Source organism: Ischnura elegans, chromosome 6 (assembly GCF_921293095.1).
Source record: "Ischnura elegans chromosome 6, ioIscEleg1.1, whole genome shotgun sequence".
In the NCBI taxonomy this organism is placed as follows: Eukaryota; Metazoa; Arthropoda; class Insecta; order Odonata; family Coenagrionidae; genus Ischnura; species Ischnura elegans.
In genome coordinates this window covers 66,945,513-66,961,499 of record NC_060251.1, presented here as the reverse complement: position 1 = coordinate 66,961,499, position 15,987 = coordinate 66,945,513, and the positions used below count along the sequence as shown (strand labels likewise).

At 39.4% G+C, this 15,987-nt stretch overlaps 1 protein-coding gene across 4 annotated transcripts in view; it reads right to left on the bottom strand.

The window, feature by feature from the left end:
- The window catches only part of LOC124160929 (TLD domain-containing protein 2), a 962,297-nt gene that overhangs the window by 562,314 nt on the left and 383,996 nt on the right, over positions 1-15,987 (bottom strand). The gene's annotated exons all lie outside the window — the stretch shown is intronic.

Below are 15,987 nucleotides of genomic sequence, written 5' to 3'. Positions count from 1 at the left end.
GAGGCGCACATTTACAAATACCAAAATACATGTCCAGGGATCGTGGTCAGTTTCTCTGAATTGTAAGGACGTGCTGCACATTCGCTCATACTAGAAACAAATAAACTATGCGTGGTGATGCTGAAATCCATACATTAATTGACCTTCGTGTTATCATGGGTTCACTTTTACATATTTTGACCCAACAATGGACATCACGTAGACTGTAGTCATAACATAGAACAAAAATCTGATCCCGCCGAATATATTCGAAAAAGGGTATTCGAGCCTCCAGCCGGGTGGTCTCCCTCCATTCAGAATGGAGGGAGACCACTCGGCTGGAAGCCCGAATAGCCACTTTCGATTACATAGAACAGGTTATAAAGGATGATTATTATTATAGCATTCTACCGATTAAGGTAGGTTTCCATGGAGTACTAAAGAAGTAATCTGGGAGACTCCCTTTTCTTCCAGCATTTACTTCTTCAATTCACTCTAAGGCCTACACAATTTCGTAAAAGACAAATACGTCGCTATGAAAATACTAGCGTATAGCGGATAGAGAGGAAAATGGAGAGCTGCGTAGAAGCAATCTTACGATTGTTGACTAATGATGACGAAACATGAATCACTGATTAAGCATCAATAGCGAATACCAAAATATCTTCTTCTCCCACGACAATCACGGAAAATGAGGAGAACGGTATTCCACCCAACTCACGACGGAATCACTTTAAATGGGAAGCGGTGCGCCGATACTAGCCTATATTACTTGGGCGTCTTTTTATCCCATCGTCCACCGCGCCCTGACGGCGGCACTTGCGTCACCTCCACCGCGTCGCGATGAGCACTTGGGGATTCGGAGGACGTAGTCCGCGGATCAGGGTCTAGATTCCCCCTCCCTCTCCAACAATCCCCCCCTTTCTATCCCTTTTCTTGCAAAGCCTTAACACGTTAGCCCGTTCCCCTCCTCTCTTCGCGTGCCTTTATAGGGATCAACCCTTCGGAGCCCTGCGGATCAAGGAGAGGAGAGGTAAGACTAGGATTTCTTCTCCTCCCCTTAACACGGCCGCCGCCTCACTTTATGGGGGTTATAAGGTCAGAGGAGGTCACGGAGCCAATGAGTCGCTCGGCCGCTCACGGTGAAGAGGAAGGGGAAGGGGAAGCGTGCCCGGGGATATAAATTGGGGATGAGTCGATTACAAGCGTCGATTCGATTCCACCGATTCTTTGGCACGGAATCGGGATCGAGAATCCATCATCTAAATTCGATTCCGTTCTTCGTATTGATGGCGGTTACCACTTGCAAATGACGAAATATTACTTTTTAGGCGGATTTAGGGGAGGGGTTCGGGGGCATGTACCCCACCCCCCCAGACGCTTAAAAAATAGACAATATTTTTAATACGGCTGTCATTACATTCACTTTGTTATGTGTATTACGGAGCCTAAAACAATTAATTTCTTATTGATAACTTTCATGCTAAAATTAAGAGAATATTTCGTACAGTCATTGTTTTATTTTGTTTTTAATATCAAATATGTGAAGACCGCGTGCTTGTTTGACCCTTGTGCCTCACCCCCAGAAAAAAATCCTGAATCCACCCTTGTAATTCTTCCTCGTGAAATTTCGTAGAACTGCGGAACGAGATCGTAATCGAGAATCGATCGCCTAAAGTCGATTCCATCTGTATCGATTCCAGGAAGATAACTATTTTGAAAATATACCATAAGTTAGGGGCATAAAGGCCACCACACAACAGGGCCATTGTGCAATATCCATGATTGAGTTAATAATTTACGTCTGAAACAGCTAAAGGGTTCATTATTTTATTACAGCGGAGGATACATCAATAAAATAATAATTCGCTATTTTAATCAATATACTTTTTGGGTCACTTCATTGTCTTTGATATTTTAGGTCATTCAAGAATGAAATTTTAATAACTGCAATGTTACTGAAAAATCAGAATCCCACCTGTTAGTATGAATTAGAACCAATGGAATCGGAATCGAGAATCGGGAATCGATTTGAAAGGATCGGAATTGGATTCGGAATCGAAAAAAAGTGGAATCGACTCATCCCTAGTATGTATAAAAATAAAAAGGGGCTATAAAATAGTAAGGGGCACCGCTTCGCCTTGGTCGGACCATCCCCGGGGGAAAAGAGTGTTCCAAGGGGAGAGGAGGGTAAGTGTCAGGAAGCACCGAGGGGTGGCGTTGGAGGGTCGGGTGTCACCCTACTGATGCGAACGCTATGTATCATATGACGCCCAGCTCACTAAAAGATGAAGAAATCATTAATCGCCATCAGTCCGACTAATGGTTTGACCCAGCTCCCCACTCAATTCTTCTATCAACTAATCTTCTCAAACCTACATCTTCTCTGCATATTTCATCTGATAATATTGAATATTATTGCTATCCACAAACTTAATTTCAAGAAGAAGTCACCAGCACAAAATAATGACTGTATTGAACCAAAGTGCTAATAATATAAAATAAAAATATTTTTTATTAAATAACTTAAAATCGCGAAATATAAAGAATGCAAGAAAACTTTTATACTATGAGTTCAATCAATTTTCCAATGTAATCTGATGCAAAAAAAACTGCTACGACTCTATCATTCTCGTTCCCTTAAATGATCGCAGCGCTGCCATCAGATTCTCGTGGCCATGTTTTGAACTAATCTCCTCATTTAATTCAAAATACCAATCAAGGTACAGTAAAAATCATAATGAAAGTGTTAGAATATTGCATTATCATTCCGAACTATTCTAAAAATATCCGCTTGATAGCTAAATGGAAAGTGGGTCAAAATTGAATGGCAAGATTTGACACGGACTAGACAGCAAACAACAAAGCGAGTTGATGTCTCCATGTTCCTGGGCTTCACCGCGTGGATTTTTCTTTATGACGACAGTTTTTCCGGTATTCCAACCGGCGTCTTCAGGTCGACCTGAAGACGCCGGTTGGAATACCGGAAAAACTGTCGTCATAAAGAAAAATCCACGCGGTGAAGCCCAGGAACATGGAGACATCATCTAGACAACGCCGCGGAAAACTACGCATCAACAACAAAGCGAGTTTATAAAAACGTTAATAAAAACAGGGAGGGATAATGTTGAAATAGAGTACGAAAGATGACAAAATACATGGGAGAATATTACAGCTTACTATAGTAACACCGCCCGTTTTTACCGAATCAGCCTCCACGATGGCGTTGGGGAAGAGGCTAAGATTGAGTGCAGAAGAAGCGAGGCATAACGTAAGAGAGAGGGCTCAGGTGCCATCGGAACAGAAGCAATGTCTTCCAACGCCTCGCGCTTGTTGAGAATAGAACCCAACTGCCCCCGGCCCACTTGTAGTCGCGACATTTAGCCACTAGCTTGGATCGATATCCGAATCTATAAATAAGTACGTTCAAAACAGAAGGATCAACAGAGGAATAGGAAACACGTACAGTGAAGGTTTTATGTGTAATCTATATGAGCAATCTATAGCTCAGGGCCCCGACTTTCTTGGGCGAACCAGAAAGAAGGTCGCTTTAATAAAATGATTCAAATTCGAATATTCATTATTTCTCTCATCATTTACTTCTTAGTTGTAATTCAGCTAAACTCTCTAGGTATTCGAAAATCATATTGGGCACTGATATCGAATCTGGACTACATACTTCAAAGGCCTCATATTTCAAATAGCGTAGGGCCTAAATAATGATAAAAACACACAGGTGGACACATGCATTGCACAATCAATGGAGAGATGAAAGTTTAAAAAACATTATTACTACGTTTGGAAAATAAATGCATTCCGTATTTTATTAAATTCTGGTTACCAATTGGTTTTCTCAGCCTTGTATGAACAGATATGTATTACATATTTCAAAACTTTTTTCCATGTCTGAAGAAGTTTAATTTAATCAATTTCAGAAGAGTTCTAGACGCTGAACGATGTCTATTTGCAAGGTGACTATTATGTTTCAATATTTCTAGCTTTACTTCTTTACCAAAAAATATATTTAGTTTGAATTAACTCCTTAAGTTTGTAATGAAAAGGGCTTTGTTTAAAACCAGCCACATTTTTGGCTATTTTTCGCTAAATTCTATTTATTCAGTGATTGATGTGTGACCATAATTCTTCTAACAAAATGAGAAAACTGATTTGAAAAAATAACATTTTTCACCGACACCTAAATTGGAATTAAAAATTTGCTCACATTCAAAATTGACAAAGGTCATTTGGAGTAAAAATGAATGAGGTATTTGTAATTACGTAATAGTTTAACATAAAGATTCATTGAGAGGAAAAGCTAAGATATCTGTTACGTACCCTCAACTCGGATACTAACTATTTCAATAGATGTAAAATTATGGAACTCAAGTGTCTAGAAAATGCACGCTCTTAGACGAGGAAAAACGAACAATCAACAATCTTTTATCTTGACTACTACTCGTAAATAAGAGCATTGAAAAACAAATCTAATGGCCTAAACACGAATATTACACAAGAGGAACCTCAAGTTCCACCTCTTAAAGTGTTGTCAACCACCGCGCATTTAAATGGGTTTACAGAAGTCGCTAACGTACAGGTTGATCCGAGTTTGACGGGGAAATAAAAGATAGGCGTGTAAACCGAAATATACATTCATGATGATGTTATTTATCAAACTAATAACTCTTCAATGCTATTCCTTGTAATTACAAAGATTATACGGCAAAATATTGGAAAATAGAGGATCGCATTGCTCTCATCACCACGCCGCGGCGCGGACATTTTTGAAAGCCTATTAAAATGCGACCGAAGTGGCAAAAGAAATCTGCCCTCTATGGGATGGAATTGGGCCTCCTCTGTGTAGTCCCCTTGGGCCTATACATGTGTTACGCGGATCGCGAGGGGGTATCAACAGCACACCTAAACTTCTGACCTTCTTTCATAGAATGGGATCTTTAAGGAAACTAAACTACGCCGGCAAAGTGATTATGGGGTTGATTTGATTGTCGATATGATCATTATATAAAAGTTTAAAGAAAAGGTTCGTGAATAGTTTGATATGAAGCGTTGCGCTTTACGGTACGGAAACGTGGATATCTAGGAAGGAGGACAAGAGAAGATTCGATGTTGTTTTAGTTGTGGATGTGGAGGAGAGTGGAGAGGGTGAAGTGGACGGAGAGGAATAGGAAGTGCTGGTCATGGTGGGTGAGGAGAAGCAGTTTTCTAGAGGAACTACGGAGGAGACAGAAGGTATGGTTGGAGCGAGTACTTAGCGGGGAGGGGTTGTTGAGCATAGAATGATATGTAAACGAGAAAGAGGAAGAAAAATAATAGGAGTGTTAGAATGAAAAAGAGTAGGTCTTACTTAAGAGTACTTTGAGGGGAGGGGAAGTTGAGAACAGTGCCATAGGGTAGAATGCTAGGTAATGAAGGAGAGAAAAAAAGAGAAAAGGATTTTAAGACAGAATAACAGGGAGGAGGCCTTATTGTGAATTGAAGAGGAAAGTCATTGAAGTGTGGGGAAACTGCCGTTGTACCTCTAAATACTCCATGCAAACGGTAGAATATTTTATAAATATTCGAAAGAGAAAATATGTTGCTTACTCCTTACACTGACTTCTGGTGCAAAGCATCTATATATTCCATGCTTAACCTTCATTCCTCGCCATGACATGATTCGTTCGGCAGCTATACCCGCAATGATTTGCGCTCAAAGGTTGGACGGGTAGAGTGGGAAGAGTTGCCAACGCACGAGACAGCGCGAACGGTAAGTTGGATGAGGCCGGAGGAATATGACGGGTGTACCTAAATGCTACCTCAGTCGCCATAGTGAGCTGCAACGCGATGAAGAAAACAATGTGGCCTCCAAGGATAAGAAGCAAGGAGGTTGATAAATCTGGAGGTGCTGTTTTCGAGTTTTAAGCGCTGTCAGAGTTCCGAAAGTTTGGATTGACATTATTGCTCCGACTGATATTTTGACCATGCTTATATATTTTTTGCGTCAGTCGAAGGAACAAAATTGAGTGGGTTGGAAGCCAAGGGGTAGTAGTGATTTCTTTTTTTCTATACAAATTTAGGCACAGAAATTAGGTACAGAAAACAAACGAGATCAATTCGATATTCAGTAAAGCATTTTATTTTCCACTCCGTGTCAGCACAGAACAGACTCATTCGTATCCCTTGGCAAGCAATTTTAGTGTATTTCTTATAATAATCAACGTTACTTAACTCTGTTGAGAAAATAAATCACTTGTACCCCTTGGCTTCTCAACCCCTTAATTCTAAGAGCGTATTTTGAAATTTTAATAAAAGTAATATTTTATTTACTTGTCGGATTCACGGGTATTGTATGTGGAGGAGGTGAACGACAGCTGAGGCCGATTGCGTCATGAGATAAGGGTAAGGGTGGGAAGAGCGGAGAGAAACCCGGCGTCGGCAATATCTGACTCCAATCGAATGGCGCCAAGGGGACCACGCTTTAGCGTCCCATTTGATGGACGCAGCATTGCAATTGAAGTGCCCCTACAAATCACCCAAGCAGGGATAGGGCAGTCTCTGAAAAATCTCTGCCGCCGCGCCGCCTGGATCCAGACGTCACAAAGGCCAACATTCTATCCACCACGAAAACCCGAACCCCACTCACTTCCTTAACCCCTTCTCCTTCGATTTACTTTCTGAATATCGTGCTCCTATCCTCAATATATTTTTTCCGTGATACTTTTTAGATGGAGTAGAAGGCAGAGGTGAATGCAGGATAGGGACAAGGGGGGGGGGGGCTAAGTAGGGGTAAACCTCCCTGCAGTATTGCGGGTCCGAAAAAAATTACCATTCTAGCAAGTGTAAATTGGATACCCAATTGGATCCGCCACTGATGGTAAGTAATGGAATCATATTTTTAGTTCATAATCAACGTGGAACAGTGAAATATAAAGTGATTATTATTTCATTTTTAAAGTATCTTATATAATCTGAGGTTTCAAGCGAGTTGGAGTGGAAACGGAACATAATAAAGATGCATGAGCAATTTCCTCAAATTTTATATTTATATTACGACCGGTTTCGCCTACAGCATCATCTGGTGATACGCTGATGCTGTACCTGATGATGCTGTAGTGAAACCGGTCTTAAAATAAATATAAAATTTGTGGAAATTGCTTCTGCTTCTTCATTAAAGTAACACAAGTTAAGTTAAACACACCAAGTTAAACACACCAAGAACACAGCTATCGCTACTTGTATAAAATCATTTAATTACTTCCTGTGCATCATATTTGATGAAATGTGAGTTCTTATTTACATTATGGATGTTTTAATATTGTTGCTTTCAAAATGTTTATATTGTTCCCCTACATTGTGATAAAATTATGAAAACCTGATGATGTGCTTTATTAGTCATTGCGAGATTTGTCATAGAAAGTTCATGAAGAGCTAATATTATTTCATATTTTAAAGTGTCGAGTAAAATACATCATGAACACAGATATCGCTACTCCTATAAAATCATTTTATTTCTTCGAATGCATCATATTTCACGAAATGTGAGTTATTCGTTACACTATGGGATGGTAAAACTACAAATGTTAATTTGCACACTTTAATTCACCACTCAAATACCGACCATGGTTTCAATATGTCATATACATATTTTTCAAAATTTTCCGTTGAAAATGACATAATTTTTTGAAACCACGGTCGGTAGTTGAGTTATGAATTTAAGTGTGGAAATTAACAGTTGTAGTTTTTATCATGCATATATCGAATTTCCACAAAGTCAAGCCTGAAACAATTATATGCGTACATTATGTACGTTTTAACATTGTTTAACCTCCAAAATATTTGCTACTGTACTAGCTAGACTCGTTATTTCAGCGCAAGGGATTAAAAGGCGAATGGAAGAGAGGGTTGCTTTAAGAGGAAAAGCACGTGATGCATGATTGCCGGGGATTTGCCACGGTGCAGGTGGCGGGCGCGCCGGCGGTAACGACGCGCCGCGATTACAAGCGGGCGGTGGCGGTCGGCAGGCTCCGTCCCCGTAGCACAGATGTGCGTCGATAGGAAAACGCCCTTGCGATCCGTGGAGAGGAGATCGTCCCATCTGGCCGTTAAGAAAATGAAAGATTTTTATCTCCACTCCCGTCACATGATCAAAATTGCTCCGTACTCTCCCGAAACGTGCTCAGACGTTTAAAAAAAAAGCATCCGTAGACATTCTGTGCCAACAAATGAGGGCAAACGCGGGTTTTCGGTGAGGTTATTTGTACGTAATTCCAGTTTAGAACCTGCTCTTTGGGAACCAATCAATTGCGTATTTTACCCAATTTTATCTCTCGTTCCTCATGTGCTGACGAAAATAAACGGGTCTTTTGTTCAACTTTTGCGTTAAAAATACCTTAGGGAATGAGTATTAGCGATTTTTCAAGAGGGATGTGTATCAAAATTATTAAATTATAATATCGAATATACGATTTTAATAAAGAATATTTAATAAGAGATAATATCGAGTATTTGTTGGTTTTGTATTAAATTGAATGGGAATCATATTGCGAGACGTTGATTTTAGCGTCAAAAGTGTCGAAAGCAGGTTTGAGAGTAACAATCAATCGATCTCTTGGTTAAACTTTTGATTAACGTTGACGAGAGTGACTTAGCAACTCATGCAAGTACATACACATTTTATACACGATTGTACCATCAAATGATCATAAATCACGAGTGAAGCATAAAATTTGATTTTAGCGTCAAAAGTGTCGAAAGCAGGTTTGAGTGTAACAATCAATCGACTCTCTTGGTTCAACTTTTGATTTAAGTTGAAAAGTCGAATTATTCATTTCGATTTCAAATCGATTGCTCGAAAAATCGATTTCGACCGTCATATTTCCATCAATATATCATACTAGTATCTCATGGGAATAATCTGTAATACTACATCGTAATACTGTTTCTGTGGACAAAAAGTTTCTCCTAGTATGGCACTTGTTTTTGGTACTGTCGCTCAGCCGGGATTCTATCACTCGGCCTTGACTACCGATGGAAGGCCTTGAATTTTGGGGATCGATCCAGATTTCTGGCAGTTAGCCATGGTAGGCCTACCTTCCTCAGAACCGGCCCCTTCTTTTCCAGGTATAACATCCCATCAAAATCCGAGTTCGAGGGATAAACCGGTTTCGAAGTGTTTTTTGAAGAGGATTTGAGAGGACTAATCGTTGGTCGTGGTGTTGTGCTTTGAATATAAGGGAATTTATTATTAAATGTAAAGAAAATCTCCATTCCATGCGTAATTTTTCGTTGTGAATACATATTTATTACCTGTAGCTGCTGGACGGCTGGTAAACTTGATGGTAGATATTATTTCATATGCAAACAACTGATGTGGCAAATCGGATATTGCACTTGCGGAAATAGATATCATTAAGGTAGCACAAGACAAGGGTAACACAAAGTAAACATCTAAGTAAAAACTCTATAAATACTTCAATTTTTTATCCACCTAAAAACCGAAAACCGTTAGGTGTCATAGATAAACGCTTATCCAAATCGTCTACAACTCTAAACAAAGTGCATTAGAAAACAGCAAATTGCCTTCCAATTATCTCCAGGTTTATAAAAATAATTGAATATTTGGTTCTAAATAGCTAAAATTATGTCAAGTTATTAACTAGCGGTACTGATACTATCCTCGGTTCATTAGAATATTCCAATCCATATTTCCAGTGAACTGTTTAATTATAAAAATTGGCTTTGATATTTTACTTCCTTGTTTCCATCAATCACAGTCTGAAATCTTGGGAAACGATTAATACCGATACCTCTCTCCGAAATCAAGAAACCAATAATAAATTCTCACTCGAATGCCGCAGTTGAATACAATTTTTCAAAGAAATTTGAACGGCCATTCACAAGATCAGAATACATTTCTCGGGTTTCTCTGCTCGGATGTAGGGCGCTCCACTTTTCTGCATCAACCAGGTTACTATTAGTATGGTTGAGGTAGTCTCAAGGGAACAAGACATCGCATTTTCCGCATTTCATTCGGAAATAACTTAATAAATCATTGACAAAACAGCTCAGTCTATCGACAATGTATCGCTTCGTTGAGCGCCTCAGCAAAACATGTTATATAGCGCCATTTGTAAGTTACGGAGGAAGAGATAAGGAAAGAAAAAAGAATTAGAACAGAAAAAATTGGCCTTTAGTCGAACTGAAGAAATAATTTCACAGTGATATTGCGGACAGTTTATTAGTAAAATAAATGTAGTCATCCATGTTAACCAGATATGTTAGGCAAATTACCTTTGACAGTAACAATTTATACGTAGTTTTATTGAAGATCCCATGAAAAAAAAATTAAAGTGGCTAATCGTAATTTTAAATTTGGCCAATCTTAGCCCATTCAATACTGCCTCAGTAGATTATCAGCAGTAATGACCAATACCTATCGCCTCGCAACTATAGAGTACATCTATAGCAAAAAGTGATGAAGGATATAGCATTCGAATTAATCTGAACCTAGAAAGGCAAATAACTATACATATATATTTACATTATGGTACCTATTTCTTAGACGTGAATACTAAATTTAAAAGAAACAAAAATTTTAGGCGGGAATAAGAAGCGCAAAACTAAAGTTGCTGTCGTATTCAGCCAATTAGACCTTCCCATGATTCGAAGGCGGGTAATCCGGGTTTGAATTTCGGCAAAGGCATACTTTTCCAGTGGAATTTTCATCGTTGAGATTAACTTGTGGGTGACTCCGAAAAGGTAAGCTCCTGTAGGTAATTTCCTCGATTGTGTTTCATCGTGCGATTCTGAAATTTACTTTTTCAAACTTGTTCACATGTGCAGAAGGTAGGGACGTGCGAGTACTCGACATTTCGAGTCGAGTCGACAAGTTTCTGTTACAGAGCTGTCGAAGCCAAAGTGATTTATTTACGTAAGTAATTTTCAAGTATTGTGCAAATACCTTTACTCAGGGCTCCTCCAAGTCGCTTGGATGCACGTACTAATTAAATTTTCGACATACGAGTATAACAAGGGGTTAATTTATTTAGACTTTGTTGCAACTGTTTAAGACGCATAATTTCCATTCATCTCCTAGTGCTGACACAATTAGCATCAACGTTCCTCATCATTTTATTCCTTTTTACATCAGGATAAGCATTCAGAATATAATGTGTGCCAGGGGATTGGAAAAAGAGAATATCGATGGCTAAGTTCTAAGTTAGAAAGGGGTGTTAACCCAGGGGTATTAACGCCACGTGATACGTACGTTTTTGGGATAAGTATTGTTTGAACTTCTAACAACACGTATCTCAAAAATAGCAATTTTTCAGGAGAGAAAATAAAACTATTTATTTTTTTACTTGTACACTGAAATTAAAAACCAAATGTTCATAAAACTTTAAAAGAAGCATTTGTTTGCAAACAAAGAGTTGTTTTTTGCTTGTATTTTACTTTTTAATGTTATTATACTTTGTTTAAGATACCTGTATAAAACCTGACGAATTTGAGACGCGTGTTGTAATAACTTAGCCATAGATATGCTGGATCATGCATTGTAGTACTGCCTGGTCCAGAAATTACCATACTCGACTCGACTCAAGGTCATAAAGAACTACTCGCACATCCCTAGCAGAAGGCACTTACATTATCCCAGGCGTTACCTGGCGCGTTAAAAGCTCTCCCGGTAAACTATCTTCACCCCAACCAGCTAGTTAACAATGCAATAATTACTTAGCGCATTTGTGTAAGAAGCGATTTTATGTGTAAGCAAAATCTTAAAAATGAACAACAAGAACATGAATCAGAGCAATTTATAACGTCAATTCATGAAAGTAGTGCACAAGGTGAAGAGGTGAAGGTATTCATATTTTTTTATTGGTAATGTATATGTTTTTCCATTTTTGTGGTAATTTCCTTCTTCTTAATTGCAAGTAGAAATTTTTAAAATTTTGAATTTTATTAATTATCTTTTACGCCATGCATATAATACTTCAAAACTAAAACTTTTCATTTTTCGAAAGACACGTAGAAGAGTAACTTGATGACGCAGCGTGTATATAGTTGGAATTGATGGATCATAATTCCACCCGCAGTTAATGAAAACCATTCTTATTTATTGATTGAAGTATACCGGGACGAGCCAGGGTGATAGCTTTTTACGGGAGTCACCCGTAATGCCCAAGGATCCTGGTCAAGGCACTTCTTTGAGCACATCAGTCGAGTAAGGGCCGGTTCCGCAACAAAATATTCCCGCCGCTGCAGCCACGAGAACCAGAAACCTGCTGAATTGGGAAACCAGCTGGTTATAGGATACCAACCTAATCCACGAGAGGCGAGATAGGCGTTGGAGGTCAGGAGGAAGGCGAGTGAGGAACGCAATTTGTTTGGGGGGCGGGCGAGAGTCCAAGCCTCACGCATCCATGCGTGATCGCCCACAGCAGCGCGGCGCGGTCGTGACATTGCGTGCTTCGACGGGGACGTCCAAAGTCAAAGCGCGTGGATCCCCAAGGGTAGAGGGGGCAGAGACAATCGAGGGGGGGGGGAGGGACCTTATATATCAACGCCCTCCGATCGTCCTTCGGATTTATTGTGACGTCACGCCGCCGGTCGGAATAAATAATTTTACGACGCTAGAACGAATCTCTTGCATCCTAAATCCATTTCACAATCGTAAATATTTTTACTTCCCCCCGAATTCTACTAAATGACAACGATTAACAATTTTTGACTGCTGCAATATTGCTAGTTGCAAATGTTGAGATTACAATCTATTTGTAGCATCAATCGTGTTTCCTCTCCCTTTATAAACTATCATACACAACTCAGTTTGTGCATACTTTCTTTATATTAAGGCATATTTTACAGATGATTTGCTTACGCAAAACTAAATAATAATGTAGATTCAATCTTTAATTTTTATTGACATTCATATGCAAAAAAAGGCTGTTTTCGTAAAAAACCTTTTTTTTTAAACGAGAAAGAAGTTATTTGAAATACGAATCTTTACACGCACATATGCTTCACGATAATGAATGGGGGCGGGAATTTGATCCGGAACTGGCGAAACCACCTGCATAATTCATGCAAATAATAACAAAAATCCTAAAGGAAAAATTCACGTGTTAGCGGAATCAAAATTAATGATCTACACAGTCACGCAAGCTATCGTTTAATTTTCAGCTGATGCCACTCACTATTTATATCTCAATTTGTTTTATATCAAATATTCTTATTAATTACGAGGCGTTAACAATAGCTTCATTTATGAAGTAACCTATGGATTTCTCCGAACATTTGAAATTTTTCTACTTTCCTCGGCTACCACATTTCGAGCCCTCCTACGGCACCATCCCCGGCTAAAAGCGAGACTAATTTGGGAGGTACATAGTACTAGAATAAAGTGGTTTTCGCCACTAGTTTATGCTCTATATCTGATAATAGTCAAAATGGAATGCATATTGATATGAGAGACTAGATTGCTCTTAGGACGATGAGTGGACTGACTATTGACTATCGTCCACCGCCATGGATGTCCAGTTGCTTGAATTCCGAACGGTTGATTCCGATTGGTTCCGAGGCGATCGGAATGTTTTTTTTTAATAACTCACTCTTGCAACTCACAACGACGGTTCATATCGTCATTGGAATAAAACTTTTCGAACAGAACTAATTCCGATCGCATTTTGAGCTAAATGGAATCAACCGTTCGGAATGTAAACCGATCGGAATAATTCCGATCTGTCTCAAGCGCACACCCTAAGGGGATGTATTTTTGATTCATAATCGGTTGTTATAACGAGGGGACGAATACGAGTGGTTGAGCGCGATCGGGAATTAGTGTGTTAGAATATTTTCCCCCCGAAAACGAGATGAGCTCTCGCAGTGAAAAATTTTAAACACACCAATTCCGATCGCGTTACCATGCACTCGGAACCAACCGCACGTAATGACAGGCAAATCGGAATAATTCCGATATGTGTCAAGCATAACCCCTCTAAACCGGATGGGGAATTAACGTGGAATTCCGGACTTGAGCAAAATGAGACCGCATCGGATGAGCAGTTGTTTGTAAATTCATTTATGATTGCTTCGTACACCATGTAATGTTGATAATTAACACTTTGCTCACGGATGGCGAGAATTCTCGTCTTTTTTTCCAAAGCGTTCCGGGTGGATAACGAAGATTCTCGTCATTTAGGTGCGTCAACTTAAACAATTTTGAAACATGCTCTAGGTATATGATAGCATGTCGTCAGCTGTTGTTCGTGACTTATTATGAATGGACTCAACGTAACGTTTGATTAGGTAATGTTTTATTTTAAACGTTGGCTTTTTAACCATGTTTAAACCAAAGGTAGCTCGGCCAAATTGACGTATATTTTCAATCTCAGCACCTCTGCCCAGGCACGTTGTCCCTTTGCATTTAAACACTCCACCAGTAGGCAACGTATTAAGGGAGCTAAAAATATCCTACCTTTGCCGTTTTTCCTCAAACTCTGCAGAGATTAATTCACTGAGCCGCTTTTAGTTTCACGAGAAGAAAAATGACGCAAATAAGCGAACATTTCCACCCCACTTTCTGATCCCAATCCTAAAAAAAGCATTCTAGGTTATAATAAGGAGATATTGAGCATAAAAAAGTACATTACTGAAGGACATGAAAATAAAAATATGTAAGCTAAACTAAACGAGAGGTTTAAGCGTGCACAATCTCACCTATTTTTAAGAATGTTTCAGACAAATATATTTGCACATTTTTGTTCTACTTTAATTATTTAATTTCTTTAAAAATCCAGAATATTAAATAAAATGTCGGAAAGACTTGATACTCGAAAAAAATCGTTTTCATAGTAGCTGTAAAGAGCTACCATAAAATGCTTTCGTTGCCATAGCTCAGAAACTAAGGAGTTGCGACTCATGTTTATGGTCTAAAAGTACTTAAAATTGTCTCTCCTACCACCAACTGAAGTATTTCAGATTCCTCCTGAAACATCCTGTATATCGCCAATCGTTCTATGAATGACTCGTGTATCGTCACCAGAGTGAGTATTTTTTCAGTAAATTAAAACCGTTGATACGAACCGTTCAATTGACCCGTTTCAATCAACTAACTCAAGTGCACTGAACCTAGTGATAACGGGCGAGTCGTTCGTAGAAAGGTTGGCAGTTCATAAAGGATTTTAGTGGAGGAAATTCTGAGAAGACATCTCCAAAATGATTCGCCGAGAAAAAATCACATAAAAGATAATAAAGCCGCAAAAAATACAGTAAGTACCTATATAACGAACAGGCCACCTATAACTAACGCCAACTCGACGACGCTGAAATTCATGTTACACACTTCCGAACATCTGGGAATTCGACTGAATGAGAGACTAATGGATATTTTTTCCCCTTTTTACCCACACAACAATCTCCCAAGCGCTGCTCACGTCGTCTACCGTTCCGTTGATTCCACGAAGCTCGCGCGCACACAAGCATGCCGGTTTTCGCCCGAGTGACGCGGCGGGTTGGGTCGGCCCTAACCTCGCCCGGAATCCAGCGAAGGTCAACAAAGGGAAAGGACGAATCGGATGATGGGAGAGGAATGCTGATGAAAGGGAGAAAGAAATAGGACGGAAACAGTGCGCCGTCGGGGCCCGGTCTTTCTGGGTTTCTGTTCGGCAGGGAACGACGCACGTATTCGTCATACGATAGTCACAATTCCATCCTCATCTGCAGTTGTATACTTGACGAATGCTAGTTTGACTTGAACTAGGTAAAAAAGACTCCGTAAAGAATGTACCGTTAATAACTTACTATATTTGTAATTATTTATACGTCTAAGACTTCACCAAAATGATTCGCCGAGAATAAGATACATCAAAGATAAGAAGGGGCAAAATCATCGGTGGATTTAGGGGGTTCGGAGGCACGTCCCCACCCAAGGCGCTTAAAAAATACAAGATTAAGACCGAAACAGTGCGCCAGTGGGCCGAGTTTACGGCTATCATTACGCTCGTTTTATTTTGT